Source organism: Diceros bicornis, chromosome 19 (genome assembly GCF_020826845.1).
Source record: "Diceros bicornis minor isolate mBicDic1 chromosome 19, mDicBic1.mat.cur, whole genome shotgun sequence".
Classification (NCBI taxonomy): domain Eukaryota; kingdom Metazoa; phylum Chordata; class Mammalia; order Perissodactyla; family Rhinocerotidae; genus Diceros; species Diceros bicornis.
The window spans coordinates 28,681,812-28,703,447 of record NC_080758.1 but is presented as its reverse complement, the minus strand read 5'-3'; the positions used below and the strand labels follow the sequence as shown (position 1 = coordinate 28,703,447).

Sequence of the window (21,636 nt, the reverse complement as noted above, 5' to 3'; positions counted from 1 at the left end):
AACCTGGATCAGAGGTCTTATTCCCAATGGTTCTTTGATCACAGTTTGGGAATTACTTGTGTATGATGTGTTAGGGATATGTTTGGAGGAGAAATTTTTCCTACGTTAACATCTCTCTGTCCTGCTCTCAAGTAATCCACTAACTTGCTTTCTTGTTTGTTCTGTATTCTGAAATCATACACTCCTTAGGCAGACCAGGAACCTGTCTTCATCAGTACTTTCAAGTGTTCTCTGTATTTATTACTGTATAGAATGAATACAAATAGCCATCTACCTTGGAGTTGTTCTTCCATATTTTAGAACCTAATTTTTTTTTTTTTTCTTTTGTGAGGAGGACTAGCCCTGAGCTAACATCCAATGCCAATCCTCTGCTTTTTTTTCTTGAGGAAGACCGACCCTGGGCTAATATCCATGCCCATCTTCCTCTACTTTATATGGGACGCCGCCACAGCATGGCCTAACAAGCGATGCATCGGTACGCACCTGGGAACCGAACCTGTGATCTCCGGGACGCTGCAGCAGAGCGCGCGTACTCAACCGCTGCGCCACCGGGCCGGCCCCTAGAACCTAATTTTTATACAGTTGTGGGCTGGTGGCCAGCCCGTTCAGATAAGAGAATAATGAAGACTCTTGATTATTTGAAACTCACCCTCCACCCTTCACCTTGCCTCCAAATTTAAAGCAACCGGTTACATTGTAGTATTTATGGTAGGCTGTTAGTGAATCAGTTTGAAGAATTAGAGAAATAGTGTTGAATTAGTGAAAATAACTTATTTAGGCTTTGAATCCTAAACAGAGTTGAGTTCAAATCTGTCCTCCACTACTTAGTAATCCTGTGACTTTTGGCAGGTCATTTAACCTCTGAGCCTGTTTATTTCTAAAATAGGAGTATCTATCTCGTACCATGCCTGGTTCATAAGAGGCATTCAAATGACAGCAGTGGTTGTTACATTCATAAATACTGGATACTATAGATTACTCTAGGTCTCAAATGAAATTTTCTGTCTTTTGGTTCCAGTGGGTTGTGGCAAGCGGAATAAAGTTTCAGATTGTGACTTTTGCTTGTGTTGCCTGGTAAAAAGATACACAGAAGATGACTTCTTTGCTCGTCATTTATTGTATTCTGTATTATTGGAGACAATTTTGGATTTCTGACTTCTGGCAAGTGCTTCAGGTAGAATTGTGTTAATCCAAATCAAACTGCTTAGGTTTTATAATACTTCCCTTCGCTGGAAGACCTCCCACTGTTGCTCTGTTATTTATGTAACGTTGACACTTTGATTCCTTTTCTGGCTTAAAGGTGGAGAAATGAAATTCACACAGAGGGCCAAAATGCTAATGTGTTTTGTTATTCCATACTTGCTGGTTTGTTTTTTGGAAATGGTTGGGTGTATTGCTTTTTAAAACAAGAATCTTGTAAATTTTGTAGATGGGAATAAAAACAGAAAGCTCAATGATATGTTAGGGTTATAATGTCTTTAATATCCTGTGGGCTTATGCAAGCAGTAACTTCATGAGTTATCAGGATTACTGTGGGTATTTATCTTCCAAATTCAGACCTTTAACAGGACCAGAAAAAAACTTATACTCTTGGCTTTGAATGGGTTTTCTTGTGTATTCAGAGTACACTTGGAGTCTTGGGATCTGAGTCAGAGTGGGTTAGGGCGACTGTCAAGGAGCTAATTGTTAGCCTTTTTAACTTGTATATTTTCCCCCAATTTAAAAAACAAAAACACCACTGCTTGTTTGGTATTAGTTTGATAGGTGAGAGAGAATATTATTGGCCATGTCACCACCTTAAGTTGAGACAGAAAAGGAGAATCATAAAGTGGAGGAAAAAAGATAACCTCATTTAATCTTAGGTTCATTTTTACCATTAACCTGTTTTCCTTTGGCTTATTCTTAAAGCTCGTGTTAGGAGTTTTAGTTTTTGTTTGTTTTTTTATGCTGGGGACCTCCAAATAGATGACCTCCCAGAAGAAATGGTTGCTCTTTAGTTGTATATCTGGAGTATACCTGAAAGCTGCAAGAGATTATTGTGTATCTCTTGAAATAAGGGGAGTTGTGAAATCATTTTCTCAACCTACTGCATGGATGTTGACTATTCAGCTTGTGATCGCTATAGGTTATTTAAACCAGAATTTTTCAGCCCATGTATTGTATCAGGGGAGTACAGATGTGTTGCTAGTCTCCTCAGCCCTCTGGCCATTGCTGCAGGGTACAGGGCATCCAAGCTGGTGACCTTCAGTTGGGAACAGTCTTGATCATTTATTCCAGTGTGCCATACTAATATTAGTTTCTCTTTGTATTTTGACTTTTAAAAAGCCTGTAAGCACTAATCTAGGAAGTTCAGTAATTGGGTATCTTTACAGTTACAAGATTCAAGAAAGGCCACCAGTCTTAAAATAATCTTGGCTTTAAGTTTTTAAAAAAGACCATTTTAGGTATCTCTCTGACCCTCAAGTAATTTTCTTTGCACATATGATTCAAGAGATATACTTTAAAATGTACGACTCAAAAGAATTTAAATTTGGACACTTGTGAAGAAATTTGAGTTTTTATTTTTTTAAGCAGTAATGTGAAGCAAAAATAAAGTTCGCTTGTGTAGAACGATTGTCCTTACCTGACTGACTCTGAATGCCACTGTATCTTTTCTGAAGCTGACATTTTGTTAATCATTCATCAAGCTTGGGTCTCATGCTGAAACATGAATTGAAGCCTAGGATACATTGTCTTCCTCTCGTCCTTCGGGAAAGAATGGGGTATACTTAGTTTGAGAAATTTAATTGCTTAATATTATGTGAATTATCAAGTTAACCTTTTTGGTTTTTTTTGTTTTTTTTTTGTGAGGAAGATCAGCCCTGAGCTAACATCCATGCTAATCCTCCTCTTTTTGCTAAGACGGGCTCTGAGCTAACATCTATTGCCAATCTTCCTCCTTTTTGTTTTTTCTTCCCCAAAGCCCAAGTAGATAGTTGCATGTCATAGTTGCACATCCTTCTAGTTGCTGTATGTGGGACGCGGCCTCAGCATGGCCGGAGAAGCAGCGCGTCGATGCGAGCCCGGGATCTGAACCTGGGTCGCCAGCAGTGGAGCGCGCTCACTTAACCACTAAGCCATGGGGCCAACCCTCAGCAATTCTTAAGTCTGCTGCCTGTACAGATTCCTCTGTGCCTAATAAAAGCTACAAACGGTTTCTTCAAAAAAGGTACCTGCACATGCTACTTTGTATATACTTTGAGGGAGTTCGCTGACCTCTGATCTCCTCGATGGACTCAGATTTCAGTGCCATAATTTGTGTATTTCAAATAATAGTTTCCCCTTTTCATTATTTTTAATACTGTAACATTTACCTGATTTATCATTTGTTACAGTATTATTCTTTCAACAGATATTTCTGGACCATCTTCTGTATGTCAGCTTCTGTGATAGAGTCCTGAGGATACAGAGTTGCTATTCTCTGCCCTTAGAGCTTTGTTTAGCTAGAGAGACAGCCATGTAAGCAGTACAATGACAATGCTAGATGGGAGAGGCAAGCAAAGAGTGCCAGTGGAGTACAGAGGAGGGGCTTGACCATTAGAATTTTTCTGTAAATGCGTGATCAGTTCTGTATTTCTTAATTGGCAAAAGGCATATTGTGAACTACTCCAAGGTGTTTTTCTAAAGTTCTAGTTGGACTAGTAATGGAAACTAAATCAAGGAGCAGATGGTCTTAAATTGAGAACTTAAGTGTGCTTGCCATTGCATGTAATAATGCTGAACGTTTTCTTTGCCCATATTTTTTCCCAGTTACCTTTTTAAAATATATATAAAATTATATATATAAAATATATATATATAATATATATAAAATTAAAGGGAGTTATGAAATCATTTCATAAAAATGTATAGTTTTTAATTTATTTATTTATAAATCTGTATATTTAGTACAGAGCAGGTATTGCTAATTCAAATGCCTACAGGAGTCAGGCCAGTAAGATAAATGAATAGAATTGTCCAGGTTGGGCGGGCCCCCCGTGGCTTAGTGGTTAAGTGTGCGCGCTCCACTGCTGGCGGCCCGGGAGCTGGCGGCCCGGGTTCGGATCCCGGGCGCGCACCTACGCACCGCTTCTCCGGCCATGCTGAGGCCGCGTCTCACATACAGCAACTAGAAGGATGTGCAGCTATGACGTACAACTATCTACTGGGGCTTTGGGGGAAAAAAATAAATAAATAAAATTATAAAAAAAAAAAAAAAGAATTGTCCAGGTTTACCTGTGGCATCTCCAGTGGATGGGTTTTAGAAGCCCAGTGTTGGATCATCACAACTCAGCAGATCATAGTGATTTTTGTCAATGTAGGAATGCAGAATCATTGTTACCAGACAGACAGACCTAATTGCCTTCTCTCCTTTCTCTTTTTGAGAAACTGGAGGTTAATTTTTTTTAGTGTTGGCAACTAAGTCACACGTAAAAATATTTATTATGAAAATTTTTAACACATAATTCAACTTAATAGCTGATTCACTTTTTAAAAACACTGTGTGAGGGCCGGCCCCATGGCTTAGCGGTTAAGTGAGCGCACTCCGCTGCTGGCGGCCCGGGTTTGGATCCCGGGCGCGCACCAACGCACCGCTTCTCCAGCCATGCTGAGGCCGAGTCCCACATACAGCAACTAGAAGGATGTACAGCTATGACATATAACTGTCTACTGGGGCTTTGGGGGGAAAATAAATAAATAAAAATTAATAAAAATAAAAAATAAAAACACTGTGTGGGGGCCGGCCTGGTGACGCAAGCGGTTAAGTGCGCGTGCTCTGCCACTGCGGCGGCCCGGGGTTTGCCAGTTGAGATCCCGGGCGCACACCGACACATTGCTTGGCAAGCCGTGCTGTGGCGGCGTCCCATATAAAGTGGAGGAAGGTGGGCACAGACGTTAGGCCAGGGCCAGTCTTCCTCAGCAAAAATAGGGGAGGATTGGCAGATGTTAGCACAGGGCTGATCGCCTCACAAAAAAAGAATAAAAAATAGGGGCCTGCCCCGTGGCTTAGCAGTTAAGTGCGCGCGCTCTGCTGCTGGCGGCCGGGGTTTGAATCCTGGGCGCGCACCCGCGCACCGCTTCTCCGGCCATGCTGAGGCCGCGTCCCACATACAGCAACTAGAAGGATGTGCAGCTATGTCATACAACTATCTACTGGGGCTTTGGGGAGGAAAAGGGGAAAAAAAGGAGGAGGATTGGCAATAGATGTTAGCTCAGGGCCGGTCTTCCTCAGCAAAAAGAGGAGGATTGGCATGGATGTTAGCTCAGGGCTGCTCTTCCTCACAAAACAAACAAACAAAAATAATAAAAATAAAAATAAAAACACTGTGTGAAAAACTTGTATAAGAATGTTTATAGCAGTGTTATTCATAATGGCCAAAAAGTGGAAGCAACGCAGATGTCCAGCAACTGATGAATTGATAAACAAAATGTGGTATATCCATACAGTAGATTTAGCCATAAAAAGAAATGAGCTACTGTGATAAAAGCTACAACATGGCTGAACCTTGAAAACATGTTAAATGAAGGAAGCCAGATGCACAAGGTCACATATTGTATGATTCCATTTATATGAAATGTCCAGGGTAGGCAAATCCATAGAGACAGAAAGCAGATTAGTGGTTTCCAGTTGATGCTTGAGGAGGGAGGGTATTAGGAGCTCTGCTTTGGGTATTGGGTTTCTTTTGGGATGATGAAATGTTCTGGAATCAAATAGTGGTGATGGTTGCACGTTGTGAATATACAAAAACCACTGAATTGTACACTTTAAAATGGTGAATTTTATGTTATGTGGATTTTATCTCAGTTTTAAAAATTGGGAAAAAAAAACTGTGTGAGCCAAATAGGACATGTTTTTTTGCTGTAGAGCAGAATGAATAGGCTGTGAGTCTGGACAGTATTTTTAAATCACCACCTCTCTGTGAAATTATAGAAATTACTCAGATTTGCCTTCTCTAAAATGGGAAAGATATTACCTAGGTCTTGGGCTTGTTAGGTTTAAAAGTGATAAATATAAATCTCAAGAAGCAGTGCCTGACCCACCACAGGCATTCACATATCTTTAGAATTGAAAGCCAGCCAGTGTTTGCTGCCTTCGCTTCCAGCCTGTTTTCTATTGTCGGCAAGTCTAGGACAACACACTCTATTAGTTATTGCTTATTGATCTCCTGCAGGGAGTATGTTTTTCTCCTGTGTAACCTACCTCGGTGACAGTAAAGGAGGGAGTGGGAGAGGGTATTAATCCTTATATTCTGCAGGTTCCTCACTGTAATCACATAGGTTAAATGACAGATCCAAGGTCATATTTGGTCTTAGTGGTTCCAGTGCTCCTGTTCTTTCTACAATCTCATGATGCTGTATAAACCCAAGGTTCATATCTTTCAGTAATAGAGTACTGAACTGTTTCTGTAGCTCTATCAAGGATTGTCAGGCACTGTGCTCATCACATGGGTAAATCACACAGCCTCATAAAAGCTTATAGCTCCAAAGAAACATCCCTCACTCTTATTGACTGGTTTCACATCTCTTTGGGAAGTGATAGTATGGCCATTTTACCTCTGGTATTAGTGATGGATGTGATAACATTTACATGTAAGACCAAAGAGCATCTTTAAAATCAGCTGCAGATCAACTATTCATACAACTAAACTACTTTTCTCAATTTTGAACAGGAGCAGGTCCATGCACGCAAGGTTGATTTTTGCCAAAATATTATCTATTGTTGTCTTAATATTCAGTTCATCAGATATTTATGGAACATGTTACCATGCTGGGCACTGTGATAAATATAGGGCATATATCAAGAGAAGTAAATTATAGTCCAGGTCCTTGAATTCATAATCTAATGAGGAGAAAGAAGTGTGTAAACAAAACTCCTTGTATGTGATAATGTAATGAGTACATGGGGGCCTTTGGCCCCAGAGGGAAACTACCTGGCTCATTTTGGAGAGGTGTGGAAAGTCTTCATCGAGGATATAGAACTTGCTGGTTCTTGAAAGGTGAGTAGAATTTCCCCTAGTAAGCAGTACAGTGATGTGCCGCGTAACATTTTGGTCAACACATATACAGTGGTGGTCCCATAAAATTATAGTGGAGCTGGAAAATTCCTGTCACCTAGTGATGTCATAGCTCTCCTAACCTCATAGCGCAATGTGTTACGTGTTTGTGGTGATGCTGGTGTAAACAAACCTTCAGGTCCTTCAGGGGGTACTCCAGAAGAAGGCATTGTTGTTTTTTTTGTTTTCGTTTTTTGTGAGGAAGATCAGCCCTGAGCTAACATCCGTGCCAATCTTCCTCCACTTTATGTGGGACGCCGCCACAGCATGGCTTGACAAGTGGTGCGTAGGTGCGCACCCGGGATCCGAACCCAGGCCACCAGCAGCGGAGCACACGCACTTAACCGCTACGCCACGGGGCCGGCCCCAAGAAGGCGTTGTCATAGGAGATGACAGTTCTATGCAGGTTATTGCTGCTGAGGACCTTCCATTGGGACAAGACGTAGAAGTGGAAGACAGTGATATTGATGATCCTGACCCTGTGGAAGCCTAGGCTAATGTGTGTTTTTGTGTCTTGGTTTTAAGAAGTAAAAAAAAAAAACAAAAAATTTTAAAAATAGAAAAAAGCTTATAGAATAAGAATATAAAGAAAGGAAATATTTTTGTACAGCTGTATGTGTGTTTTAAGCTAAGTGTTATTACAAAAGAGTCAAAAAGTTTATAAAGTAAAAAAGTTATAGTAATCTAAAGTTAATTTATTATTGAGGAAAGAAAAAAATTTTAGAATAAATTTAGTGTAGCCTAAGTGTACAGTGTGTATAAATTTATAAAGTCTACAGCAGTGTACAGTAATGTCCTAGACCTTCACATTTACTCACTGCTCACTCAGACTCACCCAGAGCAAGTTCCATTCCTATAAGCTCCCCTCATAAGTGCCCTATACAGGTGTAGCATTTTTTATCTTTTATACTGTATTTCTACTGTACCTTTTCTGTGTTTAGATATGTTTAGATACACAAATACTTACCATTGTATTACAATTACGTACAGTAACATGCTGTACAAGTTTGTAGCCTAGGTGCAATAGGCTAAACCATATAGCCCTAGGTGTGTAGTAGGCTCTACCGCCTAGGTTTGGGTAAGTATATTCTAGCATGTTCACACAATGACGAAATCCCCTAACAATGCATTTCTCAGAATGTATCCCCATTGCATGACTGTATTGGAGGACATGAAGTGTAAAGGCACAGAGAAGGGGGAAAAAGCATGTTCAATACTCATTTGCTTAACATCTAAAAAATTTTAACTTTTTAAAAGTGTTTTAGAAATGTTAAGCTGTGCAGTATAAAGACATTAGGATAGAACAGAGGTTGTAAACTGGTACCTAGTTACAACACTGATTGAACTGGTTATGGAACTCAGGGTTTTCATTTCTTCTTGTGTCAGTTTTGGTTAAGTTTTTTTTTCCATCTAGGAATTTCAGAGTTACTGGCATAAAGTTATTCATGTTACCCTATGTTTAATTATGTTTTAGGATACAGCATATGATAGGATTTTTTTCTCTTTTTAAAAATTTTATTTTTAATATTAATATACACTAAAATTGATTCCTTTTTGTGTGTACAGTTCTATGAATTTTAACAAACGTATAGATTCAAGTAACTACCATCACAACCAGGACACAGAACAATTATATCACCTCCCTCATGTTACCCTTGGTAGTCACACCCAATCTCCCACCCCTCTTCCCTGGGAACCACTATTCTCTTCTCAGGTACTATAGTTTTAGCTTTTAAAGAATGTTATATAAATGGAATCTAACAATATATAATATTTTGAAACTGGCTTCTTTCACTTGGCATATTGCTTTTGAGATTCATCAAAGTTGTCTATCCGTGGTTCCTTTTTCTTGCTCACTGGTATTCCATTGTGTGGATGGACCACAGTTTGTTTATCCATTGTTTCCATTCTTTGGTGATTATGAATAGAGCTGCTATAAATGTAAATGTATAGGCTTATATGAACATAAGTTTTTATTTCTCTGGGGTAAATACCTGTGAGTGGGATTGCTGGGTCATGTGAAAAATGTAATTTTAACTTTATAAGAAACTGCCAAACTCTTTTTCCAGAATAGCTTTACCATTTTGCATTCTCACCAGCAATGTATGAGAGTTTCAGTTGCTCCACGTCCTCTCTAGCACCTGGTATTGTCAGTATTTAACTTTTAATTTTGAAATAATTTTGGATTTCCAGAAGAGTTGCGAAGATGGAATCCTCATATATCCTTTACCCAGCTTCCCCTAATGTTAACATTTCACATAACTGTAACGCTATTAGAGCTAAGAAATTAACGTTGATAAAATACTGTTAACTAATCTGTGGACTTTATTTGGATTTTACTGGTTATGTCCTTTTTCTATTCCAGGATCCAATCCAGGATGCCACATTACGTTTAGCTGTCATGTCGTCTTAGTCTGCTCCGGTCGGTGACAGTTTCTCAGTCTTTCCTTGATTTTATTTATTTATTTATTTTTTTTGTGTGTGAGAAAGATCAGCCCCCTGAGCTAACATCCATGCTAATCCTCCTCTTTTTTTGCTGAGGAAGACCAGCTCTGAGCTAACATCTATTGCCAATCCCCCTCCTTTTTTTTTTGTCCCCAAAGCCCCAGTAGATAGTTGTATGTCATAGTTGCACATCCTTATAGTTGCTGTATGTGGGACGCGGCCTCAGCATGGCCGGAGAAGCGGTGCGTCGGTGCATGCCTGGGATCCGAACTCGGGCCGCCAGTAGCGGAGCGCGCGTGCTTAACCGCTAAGCCACAGGGCCGGCCCTTTCCTTGATTTTTAAGACTTGGACACTTTTGGAAAAGATTGTTGAGATTTGTAGAATCTCCTTCAACTTAGGTTTGACTGATGTTTTCTCATGATTATTAGATTGTGGTTGTGCATTTCTGAGAGGAATACCACAGAGATGAGGTACCCTTCTCATCACACCATGTCATAAGTATATGATGTCAACGTACCTTATCTGTGGTGATGTTTAGGAAGTATCTGCCGGGTTTCTCCACTGTAGAATTATCTCTCTCCCTTTCCATACTTTTCATTAGAAGGGCATTCCTAAGTCCAACCCACCTTCAAGGGGAGGAACATTAAGCTCCACCTTCTCGAGGGAGGCATATTAAATAATTTGTGGATGTATGTTAAAACCACCATAGTAATTAATGAATATCCTGGAGGAGATAATTAGAGGTGATGCAAATATCCTGTTTCTCCTAAAAGTACTCACCAGTTTTAGCATCTGTCAGTGGGTCTTGCCTGCAGCAGTTACTGTGCTGGTGTGATGGTGATTTTCTATTTCTTTCTACGTGTATGAGTTAGAAATCTTGTGTAAGGAAGATTTTTTAATTTATTTAGTCCTTTATTTAGTATGAACTCATGGATATTTATTTTATTCTTCGGGGTTACAATCTAATACTGTCATTACTGTATTGTTCAAGCTTTGGCAGTTGGAGCTCTTTCAGGTTGGCTCCCCTGTCCCTTTGACTACAAGATTTGCCAAGCTATCTTGTATTTTTCCTGCCCCAATCCTAGAATGAGCCATTTCTCCAAAGAGTCCTCGTTCCTTTTATTGGAGAAAAGTATTGAGAAACCAAGATTTGGGCACTAGTTATTCTCATTGCTACTCATTGACACTGCTTCTAGGTGCTCTCAGTGGACAGAGCTAGAAATTTGCATCCGGTAATGTCCACTCTTTGTGGTGTACACTTCTATGGGTTTTGACAATACTTAGAATAGTAAATCTACCTCTGTGCTGTTAACACAGAACAGTTCCATTGCCATGCGACAATCAGTCGTCTGTTCTTTGTCTTTATGGTTTTGCCTTTTCCAGAATGTCATATAAATAGAAACATACAATATGTAGCTTTTCGGATCTGGCTTCTTCACTTAAAATATATGTAAGATTCATCCATGATGTCACACAAATCAATAGTTTGTTTTCTTTCCGTTGTGTGATGTTAATACCATTTGTTTATCCATTCACCTGTTGGACGTCTTGGTTGTTTCCATTTTTTCACAGCTGTGAATAAAGTTGCTATCAACATTCGCATACAAGTTTTTGTGAGAACATAGGTTTCCAGTTCACTTGAGTAAATACCTAGGAGTAGGGATGCTGGGTTGTATGGTAAGTAAGTGTATGTTTAACTTTATAAGAAACTGCCAAACTGTTTTGCAAGAGAGCTCCACCGTGTTGCATTCCCATTAGGAATGAATCGGCTTCTGTTACTTTGCGTTCTCATCAGCTTTTGGTATTGTTAATTTTTTGTTTTTTAATTTCAGCCTGAATTTCAGTAGATCTGTAGTGTATCTCATTTTGATTTTAATTTGACTTTCTCTAATGACTAACCAACTATATTGTGCATCTTTTCATATGTTTATCTGTATTTTTTCTTTTGTGGAGTGTCCAGATATTTGCCCGTTTTTTTAATTGGGTTGTTTTCTTATTGAGTTCTTTATATATTATACTTACAAGTTGTTTTTCAGATGTGTGATGTGCAAATATATTCTCCTTATCTGTGGCTCTTTTTATCGTTCTCTTAACAGTGTCTTCCACAGAACAGAAATATTTTAATGTTGATGAAATCCAATTTATCAATTTTTTCTTTTATGAATTGTGTTTTTGGTGTCATGTCTAAGAACTCTGCCTAACCCCAGGTCACAAGATTTTTTCTAAAAGTTTGATAATTTTACATTTAGATCCACAATTCATTATGAGTTATTTTTTATATAAGGTGTGAGGTTTAGGTTGAAGTTCATGATTTTGCATATGGATGTCCAAGTGTTCCAAAACCATTTACAGAAAAGATTATCCTTTCTCCATTGAACTGCCTTTGTATCTTTGTCCAAAATCAATGGGCCATATTTGTGTGGGTCTATGTCTATATTCTCCATTCTGTTCCATTGATCTATGTTTTATCCCTTTGCCAATACCACACTGTTTTAATAACTGTAGCTTTGTAATAAATAACTTAAAATTAGATAGTGTGATTCCTCCAGCTTTATTTTTCTTTTTCAGAACTGTTTTGGTTATTCTAGTTCATTTGGTTTTCTTTTTTAATCCAGTCTGACAGTCTTTGTCTTTTACCTGAATAATTTATTTCATATATATTTAATATGATTAGTCATATTTCAGTTTAACTTTTCTCTCTGTTTCTTACGTTCTGGCGTTTTTTTCTGCTCTTTTCTTACCATTCTTTTGGACTCTTTTTATCATTCCATTTTTCCTCCCTCTTTCTAGTTTGGAAATTTGTGATATTTTTGTTCTATAAGTAGATACCATCATAGATATTATAACTTGGAGCTGTAACTTATCAAAATCTGATGTTAATCAATAGTCAGTATTTGAACTTTTCCATAAATTTCCCCTTTTTTGCTCTTTATTTTCTCTTTTAACTCAAATTTTCCAAATGAGATTATTGTTCTTTATCTTCTTTCTTTAAAGATATTTCCTGGATATAGAATTTTAATTTAGCAAGGTTTTTTCCTGGTATTAAACTTTCTTGGCTTCATTGTTGCTTTTGGACAATCACCTGTTCTAATGTTGCTTTTTTGAATGTAATGTCTTCTCTGCTTGCTTTTCAGATTTCTCTTTGTCTTTGGTTTTTTTGCTATTTTATTACTCTTTGTTTAATTGTGGATTTCTTTTTATTGATCTTGTTTAGAATTTCTTGGCTTCTGGAATGTATCTGATTGCTTCTGGGACATTCTGTTACTTCTTTAAATATTGCCTTTGCCTTGTCCTATTTTCTCCTTTTCTTCTAGTACCAATTAAAAGTATAGCAAACCATCTCATGGTATTATTCCTCTCTTAGTTTTCCAGTTTTGACTTTGCTGCTGCAATGTTGATAATTTCTAGTCTATTTTCCAATTCTATAGTTTTCTCTTCAGCTTTATTGAATCTAATGTTAAATTGATCCATTTCAGTTGTTTTTTATTTCTAAAAGTTCTCTTTTGTTCTTTAACTTTTTGAAAAGTGCTGTTACTTTTTGAAGTATTCTGTTTCCTGCACATATTCTGAAGCTTATCTCTTATTTCTATAAGCATAGTCAACATAGTTGTTTCATAGTCTGAGTCTGATAAGATCAGGATCTCTGTGGGTCTTTCCTGTTGTCTGTTCTTTTTCTGCCATTTCTTACTCTTGGAGTCTCTTCCTTCAATGCCTAGTTATCTTAGATTACAAGCTGGGTGTGGTATTTGAAAAATTATGTGTAGGAATCGCTTGAAGCCCATAGCAAGGTACCTTTCTCCACAGAGAGCTTGCTCAGGTATATGTGGACGTTACTGGTCCAGGGACCACCTTAAAATAAGCTTCAGATCTGAGATTCCCTCCATGGGGCTATAATTCTTGCCTGGGTCTTCCACCTCCCATTCACTCTCCTGCCTGAGATTGTAACCCTCTGAAGTCTCAACTTATTATAGGGAAGGTCTCCTATTAGATTCCTCACCCTTTGAGGGCCCTGGGTTTGGTTTCTGTCAGACAAAATTCTGTTTTTGAGGATCGACAAAGACTCTTTGATCTCCCTTGTTTGCTTGCTTCTCTGGATTCTCGTTTTCTCTTTACTTTTGGCTATAATTGCTTATCTGCCTTATTTAAGAATGAGAGAGTGAGTGAGTAGGTTTAATCCATTCTCTTTAGTTGTTCTCAGTGGGAGAGTTGACCCAAATAACCTAGCCCACCATTTGTGAAAACAGGAAAATTACCTGCAAAAATCTTGATTTCTTACTTTGAAAACTTAGAAGCTCTAGTCACACTTTCAGGGGTCATCTGCACCCCCAGGTACTTGTCCTTTCTAGGCATTTTGCTTTGTGACCTCGGCAGTATAAGTGATTTGTATGAGTGGAGAAAGGAAGAGAATGAGATCTGAATTGCAATAGTTGTGAGTTAATAATTCTGTTTTTGGGGGACACACACAGTAACAGTTGAGTAGAATGCACTAATATTCTCCCAATCAGGTAGAAAAGGATTGCTGATCTGATGTGCTTACAGGGGATGGCAGGATGTGCCAGCCTTTAGTCATTTTAGTGTACAGAATTATAGATCTTTAAAATTCTTAACTTACTTAAAGTATTGTGCTTTACAATTTTTTGTTTTAGTGTTTTTCATCTGAATAATTCTTGTGCACCCTTCAAAACTATGCTTAGATGTTATTTTTTCCCTGGCAGCTTTTCCCCAAACATTGAGGTACTCCATAAATATTTGTTGAATGAATGATAATGGGTTAGTGGGTGACTTAAATTCCCTTCAATGCCTGCAGAGAACCCTGACTTAATTCTTTCAAGCACTGATCACATGAGGTTGTGTAATGGTCTGTTTTCTTTGTCGGAAGGCAGAGATAATTTCTCTTCATTTATTCTCCAGGGCCCAGAGAAGGAATCCCTTCCTGGCAACAGGCACACATTTCATGGTACATAGTAACTGTTCAATAAATGCTTACTGGATGAACATTCTGCTCTTGGTTTGAAAGGAGGAGAGAAGTGGAAATTAAGGGCAACGATGAACGTTTGAAACAAGTAATTCAGATAGTATTAACTGCTCATGCTTTTTTGTGTTCATTTGGCCTTCAAAGCAGTGCTGCTTTTGAAAGGGGAAAAGGCAAGTTTGTATGACTAAATGTTTGTCTTTGCTTCTCCAACAAGGCATGAACATATACATCTTTATGTTCTCGCTGAGTTTGTTCCACAAATCCTGTTTCTTACCAATTTATGCGGCTTGATTGCTTGGAAGAGGTGTTCATTATCTGCAGCAATGCATAAAAGGTGATGTTTTCCTCATACAACTGCTTTTGCTCTTAACAGGCAGTCCTAAATCATGTAGTCAGTGCAATATAAGCACATTCCTCATTCTTTACTGTAGATAGAAATCTTTGTCCTGTCCGGATGATTATGATATCTTGTTCATTCACTATGGTTGATCTGCGGATGGGAGAGTTTTTTGGTTTTGTTTTTAAAAGAGGGAAACCCTAATAAACGTTATAGTTAAAAGAACTAATAAGACTGTATTACAGTTCGAAAATGGACTTAACTTTTTAAAGTTCCAGAATAATCTCTTCCAGTTCTAATACTAGAAAGTTCATCTATAAAAATATATTAGCACAAATGACTAATCAGACTTGTACAGTTTTCTGGTATTGGACCATTTACTAAGCCTCTAATTTTCCTTTTAATTGCCTGATTGAAAAACAGAAATCACATGGAGTAGAAGAGATTGGAGGGAGAGACTGACTAAGGAGGACAAGAGGAGTTTTTATTGAAACTAATTAGTTCTGCTATATTACATTTATGTCAATAAACTTATGATTTTGGCAGTGCATATTTTAGCCTTATGGTTCAGTAGAGTTTTCATTTTCTTGTATTTTATTAAAGAATAGGTCAGGAAAAGCCATGTAATTGTAGGTGTGGTCTGACTTTAGTAGCGAAAATTTTGTTGGTAAGATAATTTTTCATAGCTGATTAATTGGCTTCTGTTAGGCTAAACATTGAGCAAACAAAACTTAGCCATGTCTTCAGAGTCAGTCTGAGGGCTTTTTAGATAGAAGTAGTGATCTCAAATTGTTAGCCGCTAAAGTTACACCTCCCTTTACGCAATTGCTTGGGAACAGTAAGGTCATTTAAAATGGAAACTATTAGGAAAGGTAATACTTTTTCTGTAAGTCAGATTTTCTTAAAGTGTATCTTTCTTGTATTATGAATAGTGGATAGGAGAATTGACCTTCAGGATATCCAGGACTCAGGTACTTTTCCTAACTTCCAAGTAAGCTGTTATAAAAATTGCTAAAATAAAGTTTCTCCAGTATTCTCTTAATTTGAGTCGGCGGGGCAGGGGTTGCGGGCAAGTCTTAATTGTAGAACTGTTATTGAATAGAAGGAGCTATAACATTGATGGGGAGAATGAAGGGAACAATTACTCAAGAACCCTTGAGTTGGTCTTCCAGTTCTAGCTGTGTACCAGATGACCTGAAGTGTTTAGGGGTACCCTACCTTTCATTTTAAAAATAAACCAATATTGATTTGATCAACAAATAATACTTACTGAACATCCTACAAAATGCAAAGCCTTGACCTGGGTACTGTAAAGTAAAAAGATAAATAAGACATGGATCTTGACTTTGGAAAGCCAAGGGTCTAACAGGGAAATTAAGGTTTCAAGACTACTGTATATGAGGTGGAAAGTGATAAGTTCTTTAGAAATGAAAAGGCTTGAAGACTTGGAGGCCAGCCGACTCAGCTTTGAATCCCAACTCCACCTCTACTGGATATTCTTGGTCAAGCTGAATTTACTTAGGCTGTTCTCTTATTTGTAGATTAGGGAAAGAAGTGCCTGCCTCATAGAATTGCTGGGAGGGTTAGATATTTAAAGCCAAGAAGCTCTTTTACCTTCAAACTTGTAATATCTAATTGCCTATTCACTATCTTTTTTAAGATCTCAAAGCCATTTTAACCTTAAGTCCAAAACCTGACTTGTGAGCTCTCTTTCAGAATTTTTTCTGTCTCCATGAATGGCATCAACAATCTAGCCAGAGATCTAAAAATCACCTCCCACTCATTACCCCATTATCTATTCCACCCACAGCTATTAATTTTACACCGTAAGTTTTGTTCTCTAATTAGTCCGCTTACCTCCATTGCTACCACCATAGGTCAAGCTTTCATCTCTTTCACAGGCTACTGTTAACAGCCTTCTATCTCCCTAAATCTCTCTCCGCCTGTCCCACACCCACCCAGAGTAAACTTTTTCAAAATGTACACATGGGTCACTTTTCTGCTTAAAACTCTTCAATGAATTTCCATTATCCTTGGTCTGTAGATAAAATCTTTTTCTTTTTCTTTCTTTTTTTTTTTTTTTTGTGAGGAAGATCAGCCCTGAGCTAACATCCATGCTAATCCTCCTCTTTTTGCTGAGGAAGACGGGCTCTGAGCTAACATCTATTGCCAGTCCTCCTCCTCTTTTTTTTTTTCCCCAAAGCCCCCCGGTAGATAGTTGTGTCATAGTTGCACATCCTTCTAGTTGCTGTATGTGGGACATCGCCTCAGCATGGCCGGAGAAGCGGTGTGTCGGTGCGCGCCTGGGATCCGAACCCGGGCGGCCAGTAGCGGAGCGCGCTCTTAACCCCTAAGCCACCGGGCCGGCCCCAACATATATATTCTTTGTGTGTGTGTGTGTGTGTGTGTGTGTGAGCTAACATCCATGCCAATCCTCCTCTTTTTGCTGAGGAAGACTGGCCCTGAGCTAACATCCATGCCGATCTTCCTCCACTTTATGTGGGACACTGCCACAGCATGGCCTGACAAGTGGTGCGTCAGTGCGCGCCAGGGATCTGAACCCGGGCCGCCGGTAGCAGAGCGCGCGCACTTAACCGCTATGCCGCCAGGCTGGCCCCTGTAGATAAAATCTTAAAGCCATATTTGTCTCACCCTTATTCTGCCTTTCTGCCTTGCTTGTTATATTCTCAGCCTAGCATAGTGCTTTTTCATAGTAGATGCTTATATATTTAATGAATGGTCAAAGGAAGGAATGTATGAAAGAACCAAACCAATAATTGAGAAATTTAAGCTGTCCCTGTATTTCTTTCCTGTTAGGCTGTGTGTGAATATACATACACATTTACAGAGGTGCAAATGAAATACTATTTCTTAGTAAAATAATGTTTATCTTTGATTGACTTCTCTTTCCTGTCTTTTCAGATCCCCTTTTTATCCTCATCCCTTCACCCTCCCTCGTCTCTCTTTGCCCTATTTTATTTATCTGAAGTTGCTGAGCTACAGTTCAAGAACCCCCTGTTTTATTCTCTCCATATAATTAATGAAAGCCAACCATTTGAAATTTGTGTGAATGACTGTCTTTACTTAAGCAAATTAGTTGGTACGCATAACGGTAAAGTAAAGCACCTCTTTGGGGTACTGCAAAACAGCTAGTTGTCCTCCCAGTGGAGAATCAAATCTACCAGTTCATAAATTAGGTCCCAGCTGATGAAAAGCTGCAAGGGTCAGTCAAACAAGTACTTGAGAATCTCAAGAGTTTCATTAGTGAATAGTCTTGCTCTGCTCTACACAGAGAATGCCAAGGCCTTAAGAGAGCAGAGGAAACCTGGGTGATAAGAGTGTGATAGATACATGGGCTAGTAAATGGGAATTGGGGAATATTTTCCATGTGAATCAGATGGTTTCCAAAGAGAAGTGAAGTCTCATTTTGGAATATCTGTCCACCCGTGGTTTTGCCCTCAGAGGCTAAATGTTAACCACAGCTTCTATAATTTTTGTATTTTGAAGAAAACTAAGAATGAAGACTGCAGCCTTTTATAGATAGGTTTCTGCTTATTACTTTTCACTAAGAAGTTGGGGCATAGTAATCATTTAATAATAATATACATGTGTTTGGTATTTCTGAGAGCTTTCTGGAAGATCATGTTACTTGATCTGCCCTTCAGTCTGCAAGTGCAGTTAGGCAGGTTTTGTAAGTGGTGAACCAAATCTGGAAGAAGCTCAGTAGAGGTCCTGTAGCCAATTAGGGATTTGAACCCAGGACTCCACTTCTTGTTTTATCACCCTATTGCATCTAGTCGCAGTTACTAAATTTGTGTTGATTTTACAAAATTCTTTTTTTTTTTTTTTTGAGGAAAATTAGCCCTGAGCTAACATCTGTTGCCAATCCTCCTCTTTTTTGCTGAGGAAGATTGGCTGGGAGCTAACATCTTCCTGTACTTTATATGGGATGCCGCCACAACACAGCTTGATAAGTGGTTTGTAAGTCCATGCCCAGGATCTGGACCCGTGAAAGTGGAGCATGTGAACTTAACCAGTACGCCACTGGGCCGGCCTCATTTTACAAACTTCTTAAGCTTGATAGGGGAAGGGCTTTGAGATCCACAAGTAAAGGGTGTCTTACAGGTATGAAATATCAACCAAAAGAATAAAATGCCTATAAAAGAATACAAGACTGAAGAGAAAGATACTGTTTCTCTCAGAGAAGAAACTAAGAATTTAAAAGTTTAGTATCATTAAAAGTTACAAATTCCTAGGGACAATAATTCTACAGGTCTTGTGTTTTTGTCTATATTGTTTTGGCTGTTTGCATACACACACACACACACACACACTTTACCCATCTTCATGGTGTCTTCTGCTATTGTCAGTGCAGGCGTAATAGTCACGTAACAAGTCAGTAATCACACAACATAAATGACCTTGTTTTTTTGGCAAGGAGAAAAGTTAACAATAAAAATGTCTGCTTTCTTTTTTTTTTTTTTACTTGTTTGGGGAGGGGGTGTGTGTGTTTTTACATTTAACAAATATTGGGTAAAGATAAATTAGGTTAATATCACCCAGGTTGTTTTATAAAACCAAAGAAATAAGTATTTAGAAATAATTATAAAGACAGTTTTGATTTACTTTTTAATAAGTATTTAAATGATTTTGTTGTTTTCTGGCCACTTAAGTTGTATGCTCATGGGACCCCAGAATTGAACAGAGTCAAGGATAATATAGTATAGGAGTTTTATGGATGGGAGAATGGATCTTTTAATCTTTTGTGGGGGAAGTATCACTGATTGTGATCATCACACTTCTGGAGTACAGCATTAACCCTCATCCCAATCTGTCTTGCTCTTTCTCTGAAAGCTTTAAGCCATGGAAACTCATGGGCTTAAGGAGACATCTCTTGGGCTGGCCCTGTGGCTTGGCGGTTAAGTGCGCGCGCTCCGCTGCTGGCGGCCCGGGTTCGGATCCCGGGCACGCACTGACGCACCGTTTCTCCGGCCATGCTGAGGCCGCGTCCCACATACAGCAACTGGAGGGATGTGCAGCTATGACATACAACTATTTACTGGGGCTTTGGGGGAAAAAACAATAAATAAATAAAATTATAAAAAAAAAAAAAGAGAGACATCTCTTCTGTCTTGGCTTCTTTGGGTATTGTAGCTAAGCTTCAGCTTAAATACAACATTGGAAAGACATGCAACTTGACGTAAACAGGTCTCTTAGAGCTCTGAAATAAGCACAGTTCCAAAAGCTTTACATTTATTAACTCGTTGAATCCTCACCACAAGCCCAGGTAAATACAGTTATCTCTATTTTATGGTCGGGTTGAATGTCAGCTCCTTTTAGCTGTGTGTCCTTTGGCAAGTTACTTAACCTTTCTTTACGTCAGTTTCCTCATCTGTACAATGGAGATAATGGTAACTTCCTCAGCACTTCCTTGTGTGGTGAGGATTAGCTGAAATAATTCACAGAAAGCACCTTGTGAATGTGCGTATCTGACACATAGTGAATGCTTGTAGATGTTAGCTATTGTTATCTAACTAGTTTATGATTACATGGCAAAAGAGATCACTGTCATAAGAATCAGCAATTTGGTTTCTGGTCCTTGCTCTGCTTTTAAGTAACTGTGATTGTGTGTAAATTTTCCTCTTTCTGGGCCTCAGTTTTCTTATACTCATTGTTTTAAACTTTTTATTTGGAGTTACTTCAAGTTTACATGAGACAAAACTAAAAAGTAGTACAGATATGGCACCAAAAACACAGACAACAAAAGACAAAATAAATTGGACTTCATCAACATTTGAAAGTTTTGTGCGTCAAAGGAAAATGCAACCCACAGAATGGGAGAAAGTATTTGCAAATCATGTATCTGATAAGGGATTAATATCCAGAATATATAAAGAACTCCTACAACAGAACAACCAAAAATATACCCAATTAAAAAAAATAGGCAGGGGGCCAGCCCAGTGCTGCAGTGGTTAAGTGCGTGCACTCCGCTTTGGCGGCCCGGGGTGTGCAGGTTCGGATCCCGTGTGCTCATTGACGCACTGCTTGTCAAGCCATGCTGTGGCGGCGTCCCATATAAAATAGAGGAAGATGGGCACAGATGTTAGCCCAGGGCCAATCTTCCTCAGCAAAAGGAGGAGGATTGGCATTGGATGTTGGCACAGGGCTGGTCTTCCTCACCAAAAAAAAAAAATAAATAAAGGCAGAGGACTTGAGTAGACATCTCTTCAAAGAAGATATATAAATAGCCAATAAGCACATGAAAAAATGCTCAGCATCACTAATCGTTAGGGAAATGCAGATCAAAACCGCAGTGGGACCACTTTGCACCAATTAACATGGCTACTATTAAAAAAAAATAAAGGGGCCAGCCGGATGGTGCAAGCAGTTAAGTGCGCGCACTCCGCCGCGTCGGCCCGGGGTTCCCGGGTTCGGATCCTGGGCACGCACTGACGCACCGCTTGTCGGGCCATGCTGAGGCGGCGTCCCACATAGAGCAACTAGAAGGATGTGCAACTACAACATACTACTACCTACTGGGGCCTTGGTCGGGGGGAAGGAGGAGGATTGGCAATGGATGTTAGCTTAGGGCCGGTCTTCCTCAGCAAAAAGAGGAGGATTGGCATGGATGTTAGCTCAGGGCTGATCTTCCTCACAAAAAAGAAAATAAAATAAATGCTGGCAAGGATGTGGAGAAATTGGGAACTTTTGTACATTGCTGATGGGAATATAAAATGATGCAGCCACTATAGAAAAAGAGTGTGATGGTTCCTCAGAAAATTAAAGAGAATTACCATATGATCCA

The 21,636-nt window shown here is 38.9% G+C and overlaps 1 protein-coding gene across 4 annotated transcripts in view; it reads left to right on the top strand.

Moving 5' to 3' along the window:
- The window catches only part of CSNK2A1 (casein kinase 2 alpha 1), a 54,172-nt gene that overhangs the window by 8,099 nt on the left and 24,437 nt on the right, over positions 1 to 21,636 (top strand). Inside the window, exons 2-4 of one of the 4 annotated variants that reach the window (XM_058563014.1) lie at positions 9,439 to 9,495; positions 14,431 to 14,582; positions 14,709 to 14,828. The exons of 1 other annotated variant lie outside the window; for it this stretch is intronic. The gene's annotated coding sequence lies outside the window, so the exon portion shown is untranslated. The remainder of the gene's footprint in view (positions 1 to 9,438; positions 9,496 to 14,430; positions 14,583 to 14,708; positions 14,829 to 21,636) is intronic. 2 more of the 4 variants (XM_058563017.1, XM_058563016.1) reach the window with 2 other exon arrangements.